The following is a 25,006-nucleotide window of genomic DNA, read 5'->3' on the forward strand; positions in this document are numbered from 1 at the left end:
CCCATATCCTCAAGTCCATTCTCTAGTAGGTCTGTGTCTTTATTCCCGTCTTGCCACTAGGTTCTTCATGGCCTTTTTTTTTCCCCTTAGATTCTGTATATATGTGTTAGCATACTGTATTTGTTTTTCTCTTTCTGACTTACTTCACTCCGTATGACAGACTCTAACTCCATCCACCTCATTACAAATACCTCCATTTCATTTCTTTTTATGGCTGAGTAATATTCCATTGTATATATGTGCCACATCTTCTTTATCCATTCATCTGTCGATGGACATTTAGGGTGCTTCCATTTCCTGGCTATTGTAAATAGAGCTGCAATGAACATTTTGGTACATGACTCTTTTTGAACTATGGTTTTCTCAGGGTATATGCCCAGTAGTGGGATTGCTGGGTCATATGGTAGTTCTATTTGTAGTTTTTTAAGGAACCTCCATACTGTTCTCCATAGTGGCTGTATCAATTTACATTCCCACCAACAGTGCAAGAGTGTTCCCTTTCCTCCACACTCTCTCCAGCATTTATTGTTTCTAGATTTTTTGATGATGGCCATTCTGACCGGTGTGAGATGATATCTCATTGTAGTTTTGATTTGCATTTCTCTAATGATTAATGATGTTGAGCATTCTTTCATGTGTCTGTTGGCAATCTGTATATCTTCTTTGGAGAAATGTCTATTTAGGTCTTCTGCCCATTTTCGGGTTGGGTTGTTCGTTTTTTTGTTATTGAGCTGCATGAGCTGCTTGTAAATCTTGGAGATTAATCCTTTGTCAGTTGCTTCATTTGCAAATATTTTCTCCCATTCTGAGGGTTGTCTTTTGGTCTTGTTTATGGTTTCCTTTGCTGTGCAAAAGCTTTTAAGTTTCATTAGGTCCCATTTGTTTATTTGTGCTCTTATTTCCATTTCTCTGGGAGCTGGGTCAAAAATAATCTTGCTGTGATGTATGTCATAGAGTGTTCTGCCTATGTTTTCCTCTAAGAGTTTGATAGTGTCTGGCCTTACACTTAGGTCTTTACTCCATTTTGAGTTTATTTTTGTGCATGGTGTCAGGGAGTGTTCTAATTTCATACTTTTAAATGTATCTGTCCAATTTTCCCAGCACCACTTATTGAAGAGGCTGTCTTTTCTCCACTGTATATGCTTGCCTCCTTTATCAAAGATAAGGTGACCATATGTGCGTGGGTTTATCTCTGTGATTTCTAACCTGTTCCATTGATCTATATTTCTGTTTTTGTGCCAGTACCAAACTGTCTTGATTACTGTAGCTTTGTAATATAGTCTGAAGTCAGGGAGCCTGATTCCCCCAGCTCCATTTTTCGTTCTCAAGATTGCTTTGGCTATTTGGGGTCTTTTGTGTTTCCATACCAATTGTGAAATTTTTTGTTCTAGTTCTGTGAAAAATGCCAGTGGTAGTGTGATAGGGATTGCATTGAATCTGTAGATTGCTTTGGGTAGTAGAGTCATTTTCACAATGTTGATTCTTCCAATCCAAGAACATGGTGTATCTCTCCATCTATTTGTATCATCTTAAATTTCTTTCATCGGTGTCTTATAATTTTCAGCATACAGGTCTTCTCTCTCCTTAGGTAGGTTTATTGCTAGATATTTTATTCTATTTGTTGCAATGGTAAACGGGAGTGTTTTCTTAATTTCATTTTCAGATTTTTCGTCATTAGTGTATAGAAATGCAAGAGATTTCTGTGCATTAATTTTGTATCCTGCTACCTTACCAAATTCATTGATTAGCTCTAGTAGTTTTCTGGTAGCATCTTTAGGATTCTCTGTGTATAGTATCATGTCATCTGCAAACACTGACAGCTTTACTTCTTCTTTTCCGATTTGGATTCCTTTTATTTATTTTTCTTCTCTGATTGCTGTGGCTAACACTTCCAAAAGTATGTTGAATAATAGTGGTGAGAGTGGGCAACCTTGTCTTGTTCCTGATCTTATGGAAATGGTTTCAATTTTTCACCATTGAGGACAATGTTGGCTGTGGGTTTGTCATATATGGCCTTTATTATGTTGAGGAAAGTTCCCTCTATGCCTACTTTCTGTAGGGCTTTTATCATAAATCGGTGTTGAATTTTGTCGAAAGCTTTCTCTGCATCTATTGAGATGATCATATGATTTTTCTCCTTCAATTTGTTAATATGGTGTATCACATTGATTGATTTGCGTATATTGAAGAATCCTTGCATTCCTGGGATAAACCCCACTTGATGATGGTGTATGATCCTTTGAATGTGCTGTTGGATTCTGTTTGCTAGTATTTTGTTGAGGATTTTTGCATCTATGTTCATCAGTGATATTGGCTTGTAGTTTTCTTTCTTTGTGACATCTTTGTCTGGTTTCGGTATCATGGTGATGGTGGCCTCGTAGAATGAGTTTGGGAGTGTTCCTCCCTCTGCAATATTTTGGAAGAGTTTGAGAAGGATAGGTGTTAGCTCTTCTCTAAATGTTTGATAGAATTCACCTGTGAAGCCATCTGGTCCTGGGCTTTTGTTTGTTGGAAGGTTTTTAATCACAGTTTCAATTTCAGTGCTTGTGATTGGTCTGTTCATATTTTCTATTTCTTCCTGGTTCCGTCTTGGCAGGTTGTGCATTTCTAAGAATCTGTCCATTTCTTCCAGGTTGTCCATTTTATTGGCATAGAGTTGCTTGTAGTAATCTCTCATGATCTTTTGTATTTCTGCAGTGTCAGTGGTTACTTCTCCTTTTTCATTTCTAATTCTATTGATCTGAGTCTTCTCCCTTTTTCTCTTGATGAGTCTGACTAATGGTTTATCAATTTTGTTTATCTTCTCAAAGAACCAGCTTTTAGTTTCATTGATTTTTGCTATTGTTTCCTTCATTTCTTTTTCATTTATTTCTGACCTAATCTTTATGATTTCTTTCCTTCTGTTAGCTTTCGTGTTTTTTGGTTCTTCTTTCTCTCATTGCTTTAGGTGCAAGGTTAAGTTGTTTATTCGAGATGTTTCCTGTTTCTTGAGGTAGGCTTGTATTGCTATAAACTTGCCTCTTAGCATTGCTTTTGCTGCGTCCCATAGGTTTTGGGTCGTCGTGTCTCCGTTGTCATTTGTTTCTAGGTTTTTTTTGATTTCCCCTTTGATTTCTTCAGTGATCACTTCGTTATTAAGTAGTGTATTGTGTAGCCTCCATGTGTTTGTATTTTTTACAGATCTTATCCTGTAATTGATATCTAGTCTCATAGCGTTGTGGTCGGAAAAGATACTTGATATGATTTCAATTTTCTTAAATTTACAAAGGCTTGATTTGTGACCCAGGATATGATCTATCCTGGAGAATGTTCCATGAGCACTTGAGAAAAAAGTGTATTCTGTTGTTTTTGGGTGGAATGTCCTATAATTATCATTTGTGTCCATCTTGTTTAATGTATCATTTAAAGCTTGTGTTTCCTTATTTATTTTCATTTTGGATGATCTGTCCATTGGTGAAAGTGGGGTGTTAAAGTCCCCTACTATGATTGTGTTGCTGTCGATTTCCCCTTTTATGGCTGTTAGTATTTGCCTTATGTATTGAGGTGCTCCTATGTTGGGTGCATAAATATTTACAATTGTTATACCTTCCTCTGGGATCAATCCCTTGATCATTATATAGTGTCCTTCTTTGTCTCTTGTAATAGTCTTTATTTTAAAGTCTATTTTGTCTGATATGAGAATTGCTACTCCAGCTTTCTTTTGATTTCCATTTGCATGGAATATCTTTTTCCATCCCCTCACTTTCAGTCTGTATGTGTCTCTAGGTCTAAAGTGGGTCTCTTACAGACAGCATATATATGGGTCTTGTTTTTGTATCCATTCAGCCAGTCTGTGTCTTTTGGTGGGAGCATTTAATCCATTTACATTTAAGGTAATTATCGAAATGTATGTTCCTATTCCCATTTTCTTAAATATTTTGGGTTTGTTTTTGTAGGTGCTTTCCTTCTCTTTTGTTTCTTGCCTATAGAAGTTCCTTTAGCATTTGTTGTAAAGCTGGTTTGGTGGTGCTGAACTCTCTCATCTTTTGCTTGTCTGTAAAGGTTTTAATTTCTCCATCAAATCTGTATGAGATCCTTGCTGGGTAGAGTAACTTTGGTTGTAGGTTTTTCTCCTTCATCACTTTAAGTATATCCTGCCACTCCTTTCTGGCTTGCAGAGTTTCTGCTGAAAGATCAGATGTTAGCCTTATGGGGATTCCCTTATGTGTTATTTGTTGTTTTTCCTTTGCTGCTTTTAATATGTTTTCTTTGTATTTAATTTTTGACAGTTTGATTAATATGTGTCTTGGCGTGTTTCTCCTTGAATTTATCCTGTATGGGACTCTCTGTGCTTCCAGGACTTGATTAACTATTTCCTTTCTCATATTTGGGAAGTTTTCAACTATAATCTCTTCAAATATTTTCTCAGTCCCTTTCTTTTTCTCTTCTTCTTCTGGAACCCCTATAATTCGAATGTTGTTGTGTTTAATGTTGTCCCAGAGGTCTCTGAGACTGTTGCCAGTTCTTTTCATTCTTTTTTTGTTATTCTGCTCTGCAGTAGTTATTTCCACCTTTTTATCTTCCAGGTCACTTATCCTTTTTCTGCCTCAGTTATTCTGCTATTGATCCCATCTAGAGTATTTTTAATTTCATTAATTGTGTTTTTCATCATTGCTTGGTTCCTCTTTAGTTCTTGTACATCCTTGTTAAATGTTTCTTGCATTTTGTCTATTCTATTTCCAAGATTTTGGATCATCCTTACTATCATTATTCTGAATTCTTTTTCAGGTAGACTACCTATATCCTCTTCATTTTTTAGGTCTGGTGTGTTTTGACCCTGCTCCTTCACCTGCTGTGTGTTTTTTGTCTTCTCATTTTGCTTATCTTACTGTGTTTGGGTTCTCCTTTTCACAGGCTGCAGGTTCGTAGTTCCTATTGTTTTTGGTATCTGTCCCCAGTGGCTGAGGTTGGTTTAGTGGGTTGTGTAGGCTTCCTGGTGGAGGGAACTAGTGCCTGTGTTCTGGTGGATGAGGCTGGATCTTGTCTTTCTGCTGGGCATGTCCACGTCTGGTGGTGTGTTTTGGGGTGTCTGTGGCCTTATTATGATTTTAGGCAGCCTCTCTGCTAATGGATGGGGCTGTGTTCCTGTCTTGCTAGGTGTTTGGCATAGGGTGTCCAGCACTGTGGATTGCTGGTCGTTGAGTGAAGCTGGGTCTTGATGTTGAGATGGAGATCTCTGAGAGATTTTCACCGTTTGGTATTACATGGAGCTCAGAGGTCTCTTGTGGACCAGTGTCCTGAAGTTGGCTCTCCCACCTCAGAGGCACAGCCCTGATGCCTGGCTGGAGCACCAAGAGCCTTTCGTCCACATGGCTCAGAGTAAAAGGGCGAAAAAATAGAAAGAAAGAAAGAAAGAAAGAAAGAGGATATAATATAGTGAAGTAAAATAAAGCTATTATAAAGCAAAGCTAAACAGACAAAATCTCACCCAGAAGCATATACATATACACTCACAAAAATAGGAAAAGGGGAAAAATTAATATATCCTGCTCCCAAAATCCACCTCCTGAATTTGGGATGATTCATTGTCTATTCAGCTATTCAACAGATGCAGACACATCAAGTTGTTTGTGGAGTTTTAATCCGCTGCTTCTGAGGCTGCTGGGAGAGATTTCCCTTTCTCTTTGTTCGCACAGCTCCCAGGGTTCAGCTTTGGATTTGGACCCGCCTCTGCATATAGGTCACCTGAGGCCGTCTGTTCACCGCCCAGACAGGATGGGGTTAAAGGAGCAGCTGCTTCGGGGGTTCTGGCTCACTCAGGCCAGGGGGAGGGAGGGGTACGGAGGAGGCGGGGTGAGCCTGTGATGGCAGAGGTGTCGTGACGTTGCAGCAGCTTGAGGTGCGCTGTGCGTTCTCCCGGGGAAGTTGTCCCCGGATCACGGGACCCTGACAGTGGCGGGCTGCACCAGCTCCCAGGAAGGGCGGTGTGGAGAGTGACCTGTGCTCACACACAGGCTTTTTGGTGGTGGCTGCAGCAGCCTTAGAGTCTCATGCCCGTCTCTAGGGTCTGCGCTGATCGCTGCGGCTCGCGCCCGTCTCTGGAGCTCGTTTAGGCAGCACTCTGAATCCCCTCTCCTTGCGCGCCGCGAAACAAAGAGGCAAGAAAAAGTCTCTTGCCTCTCTGGCAGCTGCAGACTTTTTCCCGGACTCCCTCCCAGCCAGCTGTGGTGCGCTAACCCCTTCAGGCTGTGTTCACGCCGTCAGCCCCAGTCATCTCCCTGCGATCCGACCAAAGCCCGAGCCTCAGCTCCCAGCCCCGCCCGACCCGGCGGGTGAGCAGACAAGCCTCTCGGGCTGGTGAGCGCTGCTCGGCGCCGAGCCTCTGTGCGGGAATCTCTCCGTTTTTCCCTCTGCACCCCTGTTGCTGTGGGATCCACGCTGATAGCTGTGGCTCGCACCCGTCTCTGGAGCTCATTTAGGCGGCACTTTGAATCCCCTCTCCTCGCGCACCAGGAAACAAAGAGGGAAGAAAAAGTCTCTTGACTCCTTGGCAGCTGCAGACTTTTTCCGGCCTCCCTCCCGGCTAGCTGTGGTGCACTAACCCCTTCAGACCATGTTCACGCTGCCAACCCCAGTCCTCTCCCTGCGCCCGAAGCCCGAGCCTCAGCTCCCAGCCCCGCCCATCCCAGCGGGTGAGCAGACAAGCTTCTAGGGCTGGTGAGTGCTGCTCGGCGCCGATCCTCTGTGCGGGAGTCTCTCTGCTTTGCCCTCTGCCCCCCTGTGGCTGTGCTCTCCTCCGTGGCTCCGAAGCTTACCCCCTCTGCTACCCGCAGTCTCCACCCGCGAAGGGGCTTCCTAGTGCGTGGAAACCTTTCCTCCTTCACGGCTCCCTCCCACTGGTGCAGGTCCCATCCCTATTCTTTTGTCTCTGTTATTTCTTTTTTCTTTTGCCCTACCCAAGTACGTGGGGAGTTTCTTGCCTTTTGGGAGGTCTGACGTTTCCTGCCAGCATTCAGTGGGTGTTCTGTGGGAGCAGTTCCACGTGTAGATGTATTTCTACTGTATCTGTGGGAAGGAAGGTGATCTCCGCGTCTTACTCTTTCACCATCTTTTCTACCTCCTAAATTTTTTATTTTAATAGTATTTAATTTTTTTATTTCAATAACTTTTTATTTTATTTTATTTTATTTTATTTCTTTCTTATTTTATCCATTTTCTTCTGAGCTGTGTGGCTGACAGGGTCTTGGTGCTCTGGCCAGGTGTCAGGCTTGAGCCTCAGAGATGGGGCAGCCGAGTCCAGGACATAAGACCACCAGAGACCTTCTGGTCCCATGTAATATCAGTTGGTAAGAGCTCCATCTCAACTGTAAGATCCAGCTCTGCACAATGACAAGCAAGCTCCAGTGTTGTACACACCATGCCAAACAGCTAACAAGACAGGTACACAAGCTCACCCATTAGCAGAGAGGCTGCAAAAAATCATACTAAGTTCACAGAAACCCCAAAACACACCACTGGACATAGTCCTGCCCACCAGAAGGACAGGATCCAGCCTCATCCACCAGAACACAGGCACCAGTCCCCTCACCACAAAGCCTACACAACCTGCTGAACCAAACTTAGCTACTGGAGGCAGACACCAAAAACAACGGGAACTACAAACCTGCAGCCTTCAAAAAGGAGACCCCAAACACAGTATGTTAAGAAAAATGAGAAGACAAAGAAATACACAGCAGATTAATAAGCAAGGTAAAACCCCACCAGACCAAACAAATGAAGAGAAAATAGACAGACTATCTGAAAAAGATCTCAGAATAATGAAGTAAAGATGATCCAAAATCTTGGAAATAGAATGGAGAATATACAAGAAACGTTTAACAAGAAGCTAGAAGAACTAAAGACCAACAAACAATGATGAACAACACAATAAATGAAATTAAAAACTCTCTAGAAGGAATCAATAGAAGAATAACTGAGGCAGAAGAACGGATAAGTGACCTGGAAGATAGAATAGTAGAAATAATTACTGCAGATCAGAATAAAGAGAATAGAATGAAGAGTTGAAGACAGTCTCAGAGACCTCTGGGACAACATTAAACACACCAACATCCGAATTATAGGGGACCCAGAAGAAGAAGAGAAAAAGAAAGGGTCTGAGAAAATATTTGAACAGATTATAGTTGAAAACTTCCTTAATATGGGAAAGGAAATAGTCAGTCAAGTACAAGAAGTGCAGAGAGTCCCATACAGAATAAATCCAAAGAGAAACACATCAAGACATATATTAATCAAACTATCAAAACTTAAAAACAAAGAAAAATGTTAAAAGCAGCAAAGGAAAAGCAAAAAATAACACACAAGGGAATCCCCATAAGGTTAACAGCTGATCTTTCAGCAGAAACTCTGCAAGCCAGAAGAGAGTGGAGGACATATTGAAAATGATGAAAGGGAAAAACCTACAATCAAGATTACTCTACCCAGCAAGGATCTTATTCAGATTCGACAGAGAAATTAAAACCTTTACAGACAAGCAAAAGCTAAGAGAATTCAGCATCACCAAACCAGCTTTACAACAAATGATAAAGGAACTTTTCTAGGCAGGAAACACAAGAGAAGGAAAAGACCTAAAATAACAAACACAAAACAATTAAGAAAATGGTAATAGGAACATATATATTGATAATTACCTTAAATGTAAATGGATGAACTGCTCTAACCAAAATACACAGACTGGCTGAATGGATACAAAAACCATACCCATATATATGCTGTCTACAAGCGACCCACTTCAGACCTAGGGATACATATAGACTGAAAGTGATGGTATGGAAAAGGATATTGCATGCAAATAGAACTCAAAAAAAGCTGGAATACCAATTCTCAAATCATACAAAATAGACTAAAATAAGGACTATTACAAGAGACAAAAAAGGGCACTACATAATGAGCAGTGGATCAATCCAAGAAGAAGATATAACAATTGTAAATATTTATGCACCCAACATAGGAGCACCTCAATACATAGGGCAATGTTAACAGCCGTAAACGGGTAAATGAACAGTAACACAATAATAGTAGGGGATTTTAACACCCCATATTCACCAATAGACAGATCAACCAAAATGAAAATAAATAAGGAAACACAAGCTTTAAATGACACATTAAACAAGATGGACTTGATATTTATAGGACATTACATCCAAAAACAACAGAATATACTTTCTTCTAAAGTGCTCATGGAACATTCTACAGGATAGATCATATCTTGGGTCACAAATGAAGCCTTGGTAAATATAAGAAAATTGTAATCGTATCAAGTATCTTTTCTGACCACAATGCTATAAGACTAGATATCAATTACAGGAAAAAAACCTATAAAAAATACAAACACATGGAGGCTGAACAATACGATATTAAATAACCAAGAGATCACTGAATAAATCAAAGAGGAAATAAAAAAATTCCTAGAAACAAATGACATTGAAAACACGGTGGACCTAAACCTATGGGATGAAGCAAAAGCAGTTCTAAGAGGGAAATTTATAGCAATACAATCCTACCTCAAGAAACAAGAAACATCTCAAATAAACAATGTAACTTTACACCTATAGCAATTAGAGAATGTTGAACAACAAACTCCCAAAGTTAGCAGAAGTTAAGAAACATAAAGATCAGATCATAAGTAAATGAAAAAGAAATGAAGAAAATGATAGCAAAGATAAATAAAACTAAAAGCTGGTTCTCTGAGAAGATAAACAAAATTGATAAACCATTAGGCAGACTCATCAAGAAAAAAAGGGAGAAGACTCAAATCACAAAATTACAAATGAAAAAGAAGTAACAGCTGACATTGCAGAAATACAAATGATCATGAGAGATTAGTACAAGCAACTATATACCAATAAAATGGACAACCTGGAAGAAATGGCTTAATTCTTAGAAAAGCACAACCTTCCGAGACTGAACCAGGAAGAAATAGAAAATAAAAACAGACCAATCACAAGAACTGAAATTGAAACTGTGATTAGAAATCTTCTAACAAACAAAAGCCCAGTACCAGATGGAGTCACAGGTGAATTCTATCAAATATTTAGAGAAGAGCTAACACGTATCCTCAAAGTCTTCCAAAATATAACAGAGGGAGGAACACTCCTAAAATCAATCTACAAGGCCACCATCACCTTGAAACCAAAACCAGACAAAGAAGCCACAAGAAAAGAAAACTACAAACCAATATCACTGATGAATATAGATGTAAAAATCCTCAACAAATTACTAGCAAGTAGAATCCAACAGTACATTAAAAGGATCATACATGATGTTGAAGTGGGGTTTATCCCAGGAATGCAAGGACTCTTTATCCCAGGAATGCAAATCAATCAGTGTGATCAACCATATTAACAAATTGCAGGAGAAAAACCATATGATCATCTCAGTAGATGCAGAAAAAGATTTTGACAAAATTCAACACCCATTTATGATAAAAACCCTGCAGAAAGTAGGCATAGACGGAACTTACCTCAACATAATAAAGACCATATATGACAAGCCCACAGCAACCATTGTACTCAATGGTGAAAAACTGAAACCATTTCCTCTAAGATCAGGAAAAAGATAAGGTTGTCCACTCTCACTACTATTATTCAACATAGTTTTGGAAGCTGTAGCCACAGCAATCAGAGAAGAAAAAGAAACAAAAGGAAGCCAAATTGGAAACAAAGAAGTAAAACTGTCAGTGTTTGAAGATGACATGATACTATACACAGAGAATCCTAAAGATGCTACCAGAAAACTACTAGAGCTAATCAATGAATTTGGTAAAGTAGAAGGGTGCAAAATTAATACACAGGAATGTATAGGAATCACTTGCATTCCTATACACTACTGATGAAAATTGTGAAAGAAAAATTAAGGAAAACTCCCATTTACCATTGTAACAAAAAGAATAAAATACCTAGGAATAAACCTACCTAAGGAGAAAAAAGACCTGCATGCAGAAAACTAGAAGACACTGATGAAAAAAATTAAAGATGATATAAACAGATGGAGAAAAGTACCATGTTCTTGGATTGGAAGAATCAACATTATGAAAATGGCTATACTACCCAAAGCAATCTACATATTTAATGCAATCCATATCAAAATACTAATGAAAATTTTCACAGAACTAGAACAAAAAATTTCACAATTTTTATGGAAAAACAAAAGATCCCCAATAGTCAAAGGAATCTTCAGAAAGATAAATGGAGCTGGAAGAATTAGGCTCCCTGACTTCAGACTATTCTACAAAGTTACAGTAATCAAGACAGTATGGTACTGGCACAAAAACAGATGTATGGATCCATGGAACAGGATAGAAAACCCAGAGATAAAGCCACGCACCTATGGTCACCTTATTTTTGATAACAGAGACAAGAATATACAATGGAGAAAAGACAGCCTCTTCAATAAGTGGTGCTGGGAAAACTGGACAGCTACATGTAAAAGAATGAAATTAGAACACTTCCTAACACCATACACAAATAAACTCAAAATGGATTAAAGACCTAAATGTAAGGTCAGACACTATAAAACTCTTAGAGGAAAACTTGGGCAGAACACTCTATGACATAAATCACAGCGAGATCTTTTTTGACTCACCTCTTAGAGAAATGGAAATAAAACAAAAATAAACAAATGGGACCTAATGAAACTTAAAAGCTTTTGCATAGCAAAGGAAATCATACACAAGATGGAAAGACAACCCTCATAATGGGAGAAAATATTTGCAAACAAAGCAACTGGCAAAGATTATTCTCCAAAATATACATGTAGCTCATGCAGCTCAATATCAAAAAGCAAACAACCCAATCCAGAAATTGGCAGAAGCCCTAAATAGACATTTCTCCAAAGAAGATATGCAGATTGCCAACAACACATGAAAGTATGCTCAACATCACTAATCATTAGAGAAATGAAAATTAAAACTACAATGAGGTATCACCTCACACCAGTCAGTATGGTCATCATAAAAAAATCTACAAACATTAAATCCTGGAAAGGGTGTGGAGAAAAGGGAACCCTCTTGCACTGTTGGTGGGAATGTAAATTGATACAGCCACTATGGAGAACAGTACAGATGTTCCTTAAAAAACTAAAAATAGAAGTACCATATGACCCAGCAATCCCACTACTGGGCATATACCCTCAGAAAGCCATAATTCAAAAAGAGTCATGTGCCACAATGTTCATTGTAGCACTATTTACAATAGCCAGGACATGGAAGCAACCTAACTGTCAATCGACAGATGAATGGATAAAGAAGATGTGACACATATATACAATGGAATATTACTCTACCATAAACAGAAAAAAAATTGAGTTATTTGTAGTGAGGTGGATGGACCTAAAGTCTGTCATACAGCGTGAAGTAAGTCAGAAAGAGAAAAACAAATATCGGATGCTAACACATGTATATGGAATCTAAAAAATAAAATTGTTCTGAAGAACCTAGGGGAAGCCAGTAATAAAGGCATAGATGTAGATAATGGACTTAAGGACACGTGGAGGGGGAATGGCAACCTGGAACGAAGTGAGAGAGTGGCATTGACATATATGCACTACCAAATGTAAAATAGATAGCTAGTTGGAAGCAGCCACTTAGCACAGGGAGATCAGCTGGGTGCTTTGTGACCACCTAGAGGGGTGGGATTTGGAGGGTGGGAGGGAAACACAATAGGGAAGGTATATGGAGATATATCTATATGTATATCTGATTCACTTTTTATACAGTGGAAACTAACACAACAATGTAAAGCAGTTATACTCCAATAAAGATGTTAAAAAAGAAAATAAATGTTAGATTAAATGTGTTTTGCAAATGAGAAAAAAATTAATTTATATGGTTGTTGTGGAGATTGAATGAAATAAACACTGAGCACAGTGCTTTGAAAATTTATAGTCCTTCCAAAATGCTAATTCTTCCTAACAGTTACCATACCTCATTCAGATATAAACCCAGTCTACAGTGCTCTTATTATTCATTATGTATATTTCTATTGTAACACTTAACATCTTATAGATAAGTTTTTGTATTTCCAGCTAATTATGAACTTCTTAGTAGAAGGGCCCTTGTTTTATTATTTTTCAACCATGTATTGTGAATCTGGTGCTACTGTAATCTTTTTTACATGTTATTTATTCTTGTGTCCTCTGAAACTTCTAGTTCATGCTATTAAAATAGCTCATGTTCAGATCTAATATTCTGAAATTGGTCATGCCTTTAATAGTAACATATGTTATTTTTCATGTTAAAATATTAGATTCTTGAGTGGTCAAGAGGAATTTTAACTAATCTATTACATTCTCTCTCTTATCTCTCTTTTGAATTGTGGAGTAATTTTATAATAGAGGTTTTCATATTTTTCTTTTTTTATTGAGCTACAATTGACATATAACATTATATTAGTTTCAGGTGTGCCAGACAAAGATTTGATATTTGTATATGTTGTGAAATGATCATCACAATAAGTCTAGTTACCATCGTCACCATATTTAGTTACAGAATTTTTTTCTTGTAATAAGAACTTTTAAGACTTACTGTTTTAGCAACCCTTAAATACATAATTTAGTATTATTAACTATAGTCAGTATGTTGTACATTTTTATCCCCAGGACATTTATTTTATAAGTGGAAGTTTGTAGCTTTTGACACCCTTCAACTATTTTGTCCACCCTCACCCCCCTACCTCTGGCAATCACCAATATATTCTCTGTATCTATGAACTTTGTTGTTTTATTTTTTAGATTCTACATATAGGTGAGATCATACAGTATTTGTCTTTCTCTAATTTATTCCACTAAACATAATACCCTCCAGGTCCATCCATGTTATTGCAAATTTCATTTTTTTTTTCCATTTGTCTGTTGATGAACACTTAGACTGCTTCCATATCTTGGCTATTATAAATAAGGCTGCTATGCATATTGGGGTATATGTAACTTTTCAAATTAGTGTTTTCATTTTCTTCAGATATACGTCCAGGAGTGGAATTTCTGGATCATACGGTTCTATTTTTAGTTTTTTGAGGAAAAAAAAATGGTTTTCCATAGTTGCTGCACAAGTTTACATTCCCACCAACAGTGTACAAGGGTTCCATTTTCTCCACATACTGGCCAACATTTGTTATTTGTGGTCTTTTGACAATAGCCATTCTGATAGGTGTGAGGTGATATTTCATTGTGGTTTTGAGTTGCATTTCTCTGATGATTAAAGATGTTGAGCATCTTTTCATGTGCCATTTGGCCATCGGTATGTCTTTGGAAAAATCTCTATTCAGGTCTTGTGTTCATTTTTTAATTGGGTTGTTTTTTTTTTTGATATTGATTTGTATGAGCTGTTTATTTATTTTGGATATTAGTTCTTTATCTGTCATATCATTTGCAAATATTTTCTCCCATGCAGTAGGTTGTCTTTTAATTTTGTTGATGGTTTCCTTTGCTGTGCAAAAGCTTTTAAGTTTAATCAAATCCCATTTGTTTATTTTTACTTTGTTTTCTTTGCCTTAGGAGATAGATCACAAAAAATATTGCTACTATTTATGTCACAGTGTGTTCTGCCTATATTTTCTTCTAGGAATTTTAGTATTTCCAGTCTTACATTTAGGTCTTTAATCAATTTTGAGTTTATTTTTGTATATAATATGAGAAAATGTTCTAATTTCTTTCTTGTATATGTAGCTGTCCAGTTTTCCCAGTGCTACTCATTGGAGAGACTGTCTTTTCCCTGTTGTATACTCTTGCCTACTTTCTTTTAGATTAATTGACCATAAGTGCCTAGGTTTATTTCTGGGCTGTCTATTCTGTTCCATTGATCTATGTGTTTGTTTTTGTGCCAGTATCATACTGTTTTGATTTCTCAAGTTCTGTAGTTTAGTCTGAAGTTAGGGAGAACGACACCTCTACCTTTTCCTCTTTCTCAAGATTGCTGTGATTATTTGAGGTCTTTCATGGTTCCTTACAAATTTTAAAATTATTTGTTCTAGTTTTTTAAAAAATGCTATCAGTATTTTGACAGAGATTTCATCGAATCTGTAGAGTGCCTTGGGTAGTGTGATTTTTGCAGTGTATTTTTTTTTTTGACCACACTGTGTGGCTTGTGGGATCTTAGTTCCCTGACTAAGAATTGACACAGGGCCTTGGCAGTGAGAGCACGGAGTCCTAACCACTGGACCACCAGGAAATTCCCAACAGTGTATTTTTTTTTTTCTGAAACATTTTAGTTTTTATTTGTAAAAGCTTGATTTAGGTCTTTTTAATATCTTTCCTGTCTCTTGTGGACTTTTTAAGCACAAGGAATAGAGTTATTCCTTTTAATGTCTTTTTGTTTGTTTTTTTGTTTGTTTGTTTGTTTTTTTGCTAATTCTGATATCTGAGTCAGTTCTTGGTTAATTTCAATTGAATGATTTATATCCTCTTTTTGAGCCTTATTTTCCCGATTTGTATTCCTGGTATATTTCATTGAATGTCAGGTACTGTCAATTTTTATTTGAGGTGCTGTGTATTTTTGTATTTCTATCAATATTTTTTACCTTTATTCTAGCATGCAGTTAAGTTACATAGAGATAGTGTTATTCTTTCAGATCTTGGTTTTTTTAATGCTTTTTTAGGCAAGTAAAGCCATTACCAGAGCTAATTATTTCCCACTACTGAGGAATCCTTTCTGAGTACCCTACTCAATATCTTTTAATTAAGATTTTTTATTAGGAGATATATTGGTACTGTTTCTGGCTCCCTGTTAGTGTTGAGTGCTATTCTTTCTAATACTTTTGGATGGTTCTTTCCTCAGTCTCAAGTGGTTTTCTCAAATACATGAGCCGATCAGGACTCTACTGAATACTCAAAGAAAGATCTCTGCAGATCTTAGTGATTCTCTCTCTGTGTAACTCTCTCTTTTCCATTACTCTATTCTTCAAACTGTAGCCACCTTGGCCTCTACAGATTCTCAGTTCTATATCCTCAGTTCAGGGAATCTGTCTGGCTCCACCTCAATTTACCCCTCCCACTGGTTTGGCCTGGAAACTCATAAGATATTAAGCTGGAACAACAGTCAATCTTATCTCCTTTGTTTCCTGTCTCTCAGTATTACTGTCCTTCTCAGCCTCATGTCTAATATCTTAAGAACCATTGTTTTATATAATTTGATTTTTTTGTTGCTTTAAACAATGGTGGTTAAATCTAGTTCATATATCTTATTATTAACAGAGGTATAAATCTCAAAGCCTATATATGATCTCGACAACTGTATTATTCTGCCACAGTGTTGAATAAGTTTACCCGGCTGGAAGAAACTGAATGAGAAAAGAAGAGGGGCAATGACAGGGTCCTCTACAGCTCTAAACATTCTCAACATTAGCAGTGAAATAAATGAGCACTAGGGATAATGAAAAGGAGATGACAGAGATGTTGAAGAAAAAGTACAGGAAGGCAAGGTTTCACAGAGATGGAGGGAAAATAAGCATTTTAAGCAGAAGTGGAAAATAATGTTAAATACTTTAGCTAAGTGAGAGGAGAACATCATGAAAATGGATGAAATTGTCTAAGAAAAAAATATTGGCCACTGGATTTGTTGATAGGCTGATGGCTTGAGGGAAGCAGGGTAGAAAGTAGGTTTTTAAGGATGGAAGTTTTAAAAGGGCGAATATTTTTAAATGAGGCATAATTGACATATTACATTATATTAGTTTCAAATATACAATGTAATCATATATATATATATATATATATATATATATATATATATAGCAAAATAGTAACCAAAACAAATTTAGTCATCCATCAACATACATAGTTACACAATTTTTTTCTTGTGATGAGAATGGATTTTTTTTTCTGCACCACACAACTTGCAGGATCTTAGTTCCCCTACCAGGGGTTGAACCCACGCCCTCAGCAGTGAAAGCATGGAGTCCTAACCACTGGACCTTCAGGAATTCTCGAGAATGGATATTTTAAAAAGATTTCTGCATGTGGAAAGTAGCTGGTAGAGGAAAACAATCAGGTATATGAACTTTTGCTCTTTCTGACACTGCTGATCTTGTAGATGAATGATACAGAGTGTGCATATTTCAGTACTATACAGGATGTACTCAGTGAGATAAAGAATAGAATTTTTACAAAATTATGTTACTGAATGTAAGGTCTTGAAGACAGAGATGCCATTCAGCCAAAATCAGTTAACCTTTTTAGTATGTGCTACAGCACAATACATATTATTATTTTTTTTAATATTTATTTATTTGGTTGCACTAGGTCTTAGTTGCAGCAGGTGGGCTTCTTAGTTGTGGTTTGCAGGCTTCTTAGTTGTGACATGTGAACTATTAGTTATGGCATGCATGTGGGATCTAGTTCCCTGACCAGGGATCAAACCCGGGGCCCCTGCATTGGGAGCACAGAGTCTTAACCACTTTGCCACCAGGGAAGTCCCAGCACAATACATATTATTAAAAAAATAGTTCATCTTTCTATTTCCTACAAAACTAGTTTTAGCAGAAACAAGGAAGTTAGCAATCTTATAGACATTTTATTAAAATAAAATAACCTTATTTTTATTCAACCTGCCTACCTCCACTTTTGATTGGGAAAAGACCATAATTTAGCTTTTACTGTGTCATTAGATTTCAGTTACAGGTTTCTAGATTACAATAATGAGCTGACATATGTATTTAATTTTTCTCACTCTCTAATTCCAGTAAACTAATAGATGGAGAGAACATAAAAGAAACAACAGTCTCAAAACTAGAAAGTACATAGTCCTGAAGAATAGCAGAACTGAGGAAGTTAAGTCCCAAGCATCAATGGGGAGAGCTAAGAACAAATCCTATTCATGCAATAGAATCATAAAAAGGCACAGAAACTGATAGCACCTGTTACCTCTATAACTAGGGGTGAAACTAACTAAAATAAGAGGGAATATGGTAAAAGATATCTGGAAATTTAGGCCCCAGGATCCTCTACCCTACTCCACACTGACTCTTTTCTACTGCAGCAAAAGTTTGAGTTGTATTTTCTGGAAAGCATGAAACAGAGTGTTGGGACTCGGGGACACAAGCCTCATTCAAAGGCAAGGATACTGTACTGAAAACAAGGATGAAGGGACCAAAAGTGAAAGTAAATGCTAAATGTAGAGACATCAGTTTTCTTCTCCCTGTGGACTCCTACAATGCTGTCAACCAGATATTTACCTGAAAGTAGTCAATTGGAACACTCTTCCAGGGGGAATCTACAAACCTCGAAGGCAATACCTTAATGATACTGATATAGGGAGGGCTCCCCACCCCAAATCACACCCAGATCATCTTAGAGTAAGCTCAAAGTTAACAACCTATAGCTTAGAACTTCCAGTGAGCTTTTTAGTCCTTCACTCCTAAAAGGAATAGACTGCCAAAGATTATAAGACATTTGAGGAAATTCTATAATGGAAAATAGATGCTAACACACACACACACACACAAACACACACAGAAAAAAGCATTCAAGAAAACAGACTATGTAGGGATGTGAAAAGTTAGTAAAAGAACTATCATTAATACAGGCATACCTCAGAGAAATTGTGGGTTCAGTTCCAGGCCACCACAATACAGCAAATATTGCAATAAAATAAGTCATACAATTTATTTTTGGTTTCCCAGTGCATATAAAACTTATGTTTACACTATAGTCTATTAAGTGTGCAATAGCATTATGTCTAAGATAACAATGTACATACCTTAACTAAAAGATACTTTATTGCTGGGAGTAATGTCAGCATCTTGGCAGAGTGAGACACTCCCTTTGTCTCATCCCTTCAATCTACAACTATCCATAACTCAACAAAAGTGCATCTGCCCAATACACCAGGATGCCAGATAATTCCACACATCTATACATCTAAAGGTGGGTGGACTAGAATACATAGAGGAAGCAGAACTGAGGGAGCATCAAAGATGGTGCCTGTGATCCCTACCCCCAGCTATGGTGGCTGATCACACAGGCCCAGAGAATCTGGTAGCATCAGGGGAAGCAGTACATATGACTCCTATCTCCCAGCTTTAGTGACACCCATGGCCCCAGGAAACTGGTTATCAGTGGCAGCAGGGTCTGCTGTGACCCCATCCCTCCAGTTGAGGAGGCACCCATGACTCTGGCTCTCCACCCCCAATTGCAGTGGTGGTGCCTGCAAGCCTGACCACCTTGGACATGGCAGAGGTACTGTGACCCTGGGTCCCAACCACATTCCACTTCCCCTCTTGACAGGGAAGCCTGTGGCTCAGGAGACCCCAGAAGTGGTGGAAGATTCAACCATCCCAGAACCCCAGGTGGTGATGTCAGTGACACCACCAGCAGCAAGGCAACGAAGTCCTGAGACCCAAACTGTGACAACCAGGGCACTGGGTGACACCTCAGACAGAGGTGGTGGAAGGTGGAAAGTGGGATTCTCAAACATAACCAGACTAAGCTTAGGCATGAGAAACCAAAAAATTGTGTTATAGCACCACCTACTAGAAAACAAAAGAAAGCTTCTAACTTTTACCTATTGAATCATTAGAATCAAGTAAAAAAACAAAAAACGTTACTTAAAAAAGAAAGGTGTTTGCTGCTTCAGATGCACTGGCAGAGGAACAACTTCCAAGTACCATGAAGAACTACAATAACACTGTATCACAAAAAGGAAATGGCAGTGCTCCAGCAACCAAACGTAAAGTCATGGAATATTGTTATTTAACTGATAGAGAATCCAAAATACCTGTCATGAAGAAACTCAACGAGCTACAGGAAAACTCAGAAGGAAAGTTCAATTAACTCAGGAATAAAATTACTGAACTGAAGGAATACTTTACCAAATATATTAAAAGTCTAAAAAAAGAACCAAACAGAAATTCTGGAGCTGAAGAACTCAATAAATGAGATAAAGAATGGATTAGAAACAATTGGAAATAAAGCAGACCATATGGAAAAAAGAATTAGCAAGCTCAAAGAAAGAAATCTAGAAATGATACATGTAGAAGAGGAGAGAGAATTGAGATCTAAGAAGAAAATGAAGAAATTCAATGAGAACTATCAAACTCTATTAGAAAGGGCAACATTAGAAAAATGGGTATCCTAGAAGGAGAAGGGAGGAAGGGAGCAGAGTTTATTTAAAGAAATAATAGCTGAGAACTTCCCAAGCTTGGGGAATGAACTGGGTATACAAGTCCAGGAAGCTAAGGGAACATCTAATTACCTCAATGCAAAAAGAGCTTCTCCATGACATTATATTAAAACTGACAAAAGTCAATGACAAAGAAAGAATTTTAAAGGCAGCTAGGAAAAACAAAGGTTGGCAACTTACAAGTGAACCCCCCCTTAGGTTATCAGCACATTTCTCAGAAGAAATTCTACAGGCCAGAAGAGATGGAATGACACACTCAAAATAATAAAAGATAAAAACTGTTAGCTAAAATTATTCTATCCAGCAAAGTTAATCTTCATATATGAAGGAGAAATAAAGGCTTTCCCAGGCAAACAGAAGATGAGGGAGTTCATCAACATTAGATCTACTTTACAAGAAATGTTGAAAGGAGCTCTTCTACCAGAGACAAAAGGGTAAAAGTACACTAAACTCTGAGTAAGGTGACAAACAGACAGAATCAGACAATTGCAACTCTAAATGAGAATAGATTTTTAAACACTTTATTATAGCATAAATTTTAAAGGGAAAAAATCACTAAAAATAACCATAGTTACTTCATTTGGTAACAAAGTCACAACATAAAAAGGAATTGTCTGAGAAAACAAAAGCATAAAAAGGGAAGAGGGAAAGGATGGAAACTGCATAGGCAAATGAAGATTAGATAAGTTGCTATCAGCAGAAGGTGGACAATTTTACCTATAAGACATTTTATACAAACCTCATGCCAAAAACAAAATATAAATCTAGAAGAGAGACACAAAACATAAAAAAAGAGGAAACTGATAAAAGCACAGAAATTTACCAAACTAAAATGTCAGAAACACAAGGAAAAAGAAACGATGGCGATATAGACCAATCAGAAAACCAAAGATAAAATGGCAATACTGGACTTCCCTGGTGATGCAGTGGTTAAGAATCTGCCTGCCAATGCAGGGGACACAGGTTTGAGCCCTGGTCCGGGAAGATCCCACATGCCGCAGAGCAACTAAGCCTGTGTGCCACAACTACTGAGCCTGCATGCCACAACTACTGAAGCCCACGTGCCTAGAGCCTGTGCTCCGCAATAGGAAAAGCCACTACAATGAGAAGACCGTGCACCTCAACGAAGAGTAGCCCCTGCTTGCTGCAACTAGAGAAAGCCCGCGTGCAGCAATGAAGACCCAACACACCCAAAAATAAATAAATAAATACTTTTTAAAAAGGGCAATACTAAGTCCTTATTTATAAATAATCACCCTAAATGTAAATGAATTGAATTAACCTATCAAAAGACACAAGACCCAACTATATGCTGCCTAGAGGAGATTCACCTCAGCTCTTAAGACAAACATAGGCTCGAAGTGACAGGAAGGAAGATGATACTCCAAGCAAATGACAGCCCAAAAAAAGTGGGTATAGCAGTACCCATATCAGACAAAGTAGGCTTTAAGCCAAAAGAGGTAACAAGAGACAAAGATGGACATTATATAATGATAAAGGGGACAATTTATCAAAAAGACATAACAGTTATTAATATATATGCACCTAACAAAGATGCACCAAAATATATAAAGCAATTATTAACATAATTTTGTTGTGTTAATAATAATCAACATAATATTAAAGTCAGAAATTGACAGCAACACAATTTTATTAGGGGACTTTAACATCTCACTTACATCAATAGATAGATCATCCAGATAGAAAGTCAACAAGTAGATGCAAGGCAAGATGGTGGAGTTGGAGGATGTGGAGCTCACCTCCTCCCAGAAAAACATAAAAAATCCATCTACATGTGAAAAAATTTGCATAGAAAATGAGCTGGAAGCTGGCAGAAGATCTCCTATACAATCAAAGATGCAAGAAAGATCTCCATGTGACCGAGTAGGACAGAAAAAAAAAAAGGCAATCAGGTTGGGACCGGTGCACCTGGGAGGGATCTGTAGGGAAGGGAAGGGCCACTCAGGTGGATGCTTGCCTGCTGGGAAATCCGCTGAGACAGGTATAAGGGCGGGAGAAGCCTAGTTACTCATAAGGAGTAAGTGCGTGCTGTCTTGATAACAATCAAGGCGGAATTGCATTTGTGGCTGCTGCCTCACCACACTTCCCAATCTGAAGGGGCAAATGCCCTAGCTCTGCTCACTCCACACCCCAACCTGGTGCGAGATCAGGGCAAAGATTTGGTCTAGTTATGCAGAGACACACTGGGGTGCCTGAGGTGTGATCCAGGCAGAACCATGAAGATCATTATCAGTGCATGAATAGGGGCAGCTGGTCAAACCCAACAGACATTGTCAGCACACACACTGGGCAGGACACAAGAATGTGCAACGGCTAAGTGCTGAATCTCAAGCAGACAGGCCCTGCGAGAGGTCTTGATCTAGCTATGTAGAGACAGCCCTGAGGGCCTGTGGTGTGATCTGGGGGAGTCACAGAGCCCATGTCAGTGTACACACAGGGGTGGCAGGTCCAGCCACATCAGTCACTGTCAGCGCACAGATTGAGCTGGGCCACAAGAATATGCAGCAGCTAAGTGCTGAATCATGGGCAGACAGGCCCTGGGCAGGAGTTTCCAGTGATTCATTTCCCAGTGAGAGCGCCCTGGCTCCACCCACTCCACACAGCAGCTTAGCACCAGATCTGGGGAAGACAGGTCCTGGGAGAAGTCTGCACAGAAATCAGGCAGCAGCTCAGCCATCTCAATTCTTGCAGCCACAGTGCCCTGATGCCCAGCCCAAGCCTACTCCACACAGCAGCCTTGCACTAGATTTGGATGAACACAACAGAGATAGGGACGTGACCTTGAGCTGCTTCTGAGTAGAAACAGGGACATCTACACAGGTGGCACATAGGTTCACTGTGACTGCAGGGGCCTCACTTGCTTCAGCAATCACTTCCTTTGGGGCAGAGCATGGACCCAATGGCAACAGAGCCTGATTGAAAATGACCCTCAACAGCTTCTACTCCAATAACTGGGGAGGAGCAGATTCCACCCCTGACAGGGCAGTGACAGTCACAGAGAAAAGAGGAAGCACCACCTCACATCCTGCATAAGCTTTATATCACCCAACACCCTCCACAATGCCTATCAAGGGGATAATGGCCAGCGCACTCTGAGGAAAGACCTGTTTGGTGTCCATACTGAAACCAGCCCTTGCACCAAAAATATTGGACACACACAGTCTACACAGGGATGTTACCACATATAAACACCCCTCTAAGAACACAGTAGATAACTGTTTCTCCTAAATTCACAGAGTAAAATAAAAAAAGCAGAACTACTCCCAATTAAAAGAACAAGAGAAAGCCTGTGCAAGAACAAATAATGAAACAAACCTCACCAGTCTACCAGACCCCAAGTTCAAAAAGGAGGTAATAAAAGTGCTAAAGGAGTCAAGAAAGATTATCAGTAGAAATGCAGATCACTGTAACAAGGAATTAAAACTATAAATATGAACTTGCAGCTCTATTTACAATAGCCAGGACATGGAAGCAACCTAAATGTCCATCAACAGATGAATGGATAAAGAAGATGTGGCACATATATACAATGGAATATTACTCAGCCATAAAAAGAAGTGAAATGGAGGTATTTGTAATGAGGTGGATGGAGTTAGAGTCTGTCATACAGAGTGAAGTAAGTCAGAAAGAGAAAAACAAATACAGTATGCTAACACATATATACGGAATCTAAGGAAAAAAAAAAAAGGCCATGAAGAACCTAGTGGCAAGACGGGAATAAAGACACAGACCTACTAGAGAATGGACTTGAGGATATGGGGAGGGTGTGGGGTGAGATGTGACAGGGTGAGAGAGTGTCATGGACATATATACACTACCAAATGTAAAATAGATAGCTAGTGGGAAGCAGCTGCATAGCACAGGGAGATCAGCTCGGTGCTTTGTGACCACCTAGAGGGGTGGGATGGGGAGGGTGGGAGGGAGGACGATGCAAGAGGGAAGAGATATGGGAACATATTGTATATGTATAACTGATTCACTTTGTTATAAAGCAGAAGCTAACACACCATTGTAAGGCAATTATGCTTCAATAAAGATGTTTAAAAAAAAAACTTGGAAAAGAATAAAAAAAAAACTATAAATATGAACCAATCAAAATTAGACAATTCGATTGCCTAGATAAAAACCAATCTAGAAGCAATGACTAGCAGACTAAATGAATGAATCAGTGATCTGGAAGATAGAATAATGGAAATCTCCCAATAAGAAAAGCAGACAGAAAAACAAATGAAAAAGAAAATGAAAGCAACATAATTCAATTAATGGGATAATATAAAATATGCCAACCTATGCATAATAGGGATTCCAGAAGGAGAAGAGAGAAAAGGGAATTGTAAATGTATTTGAAGAAACTATGGCTGAAATCTTCCCAAACCTAAAGAAGGAACTATTGAATACATATCCAGGTACATGAAGCACAGAGGATCCCATACAAGATGAAACTAAACAAACCCACACCCAGACATATCATAATTAAAATGGCAAAAGTTGGGGAATTTCCCTGGCAGTCCAGTGGTTAAGATTTCTGGCTTCCAATGCAGGGGGCCCAGGTTTGATCCCTGGTCAGCAAACTAAGATCCCACATGCTGCATGGTGCAGCCAGAAAAACAAAATGACAAAGGTTAAAGAGGGGATTCTAAAGGCAGCAAGAGAAAAACAAAGAGTCAGTTACAAGGAAACCCCCATAAGGCTGTCATCTGATTTCTCTGCAGAAGTGTTTCAGGCCAGAAAGGAGTGGCATGATATATTCAAGTTCCTGAAAGGGAAAAACCTGCAACCTAGGATACTCTATCCAGCAAGTTTATCATTTAGAATAGAAGAAGAAATAATGAATTTCTC

Source organism: Balaenoptera physalus (genome assembly GCF_965194825.1).
Source record: "Balaenoptera physalus genome assembly, chromosome: X".
Lineage (NCBI taxonomy): Eukaryota > Metazoa > Chordata > Mammalia > Artiodactyla > Balaenopteridae > Balaenoptera > Balaenoptera physalus.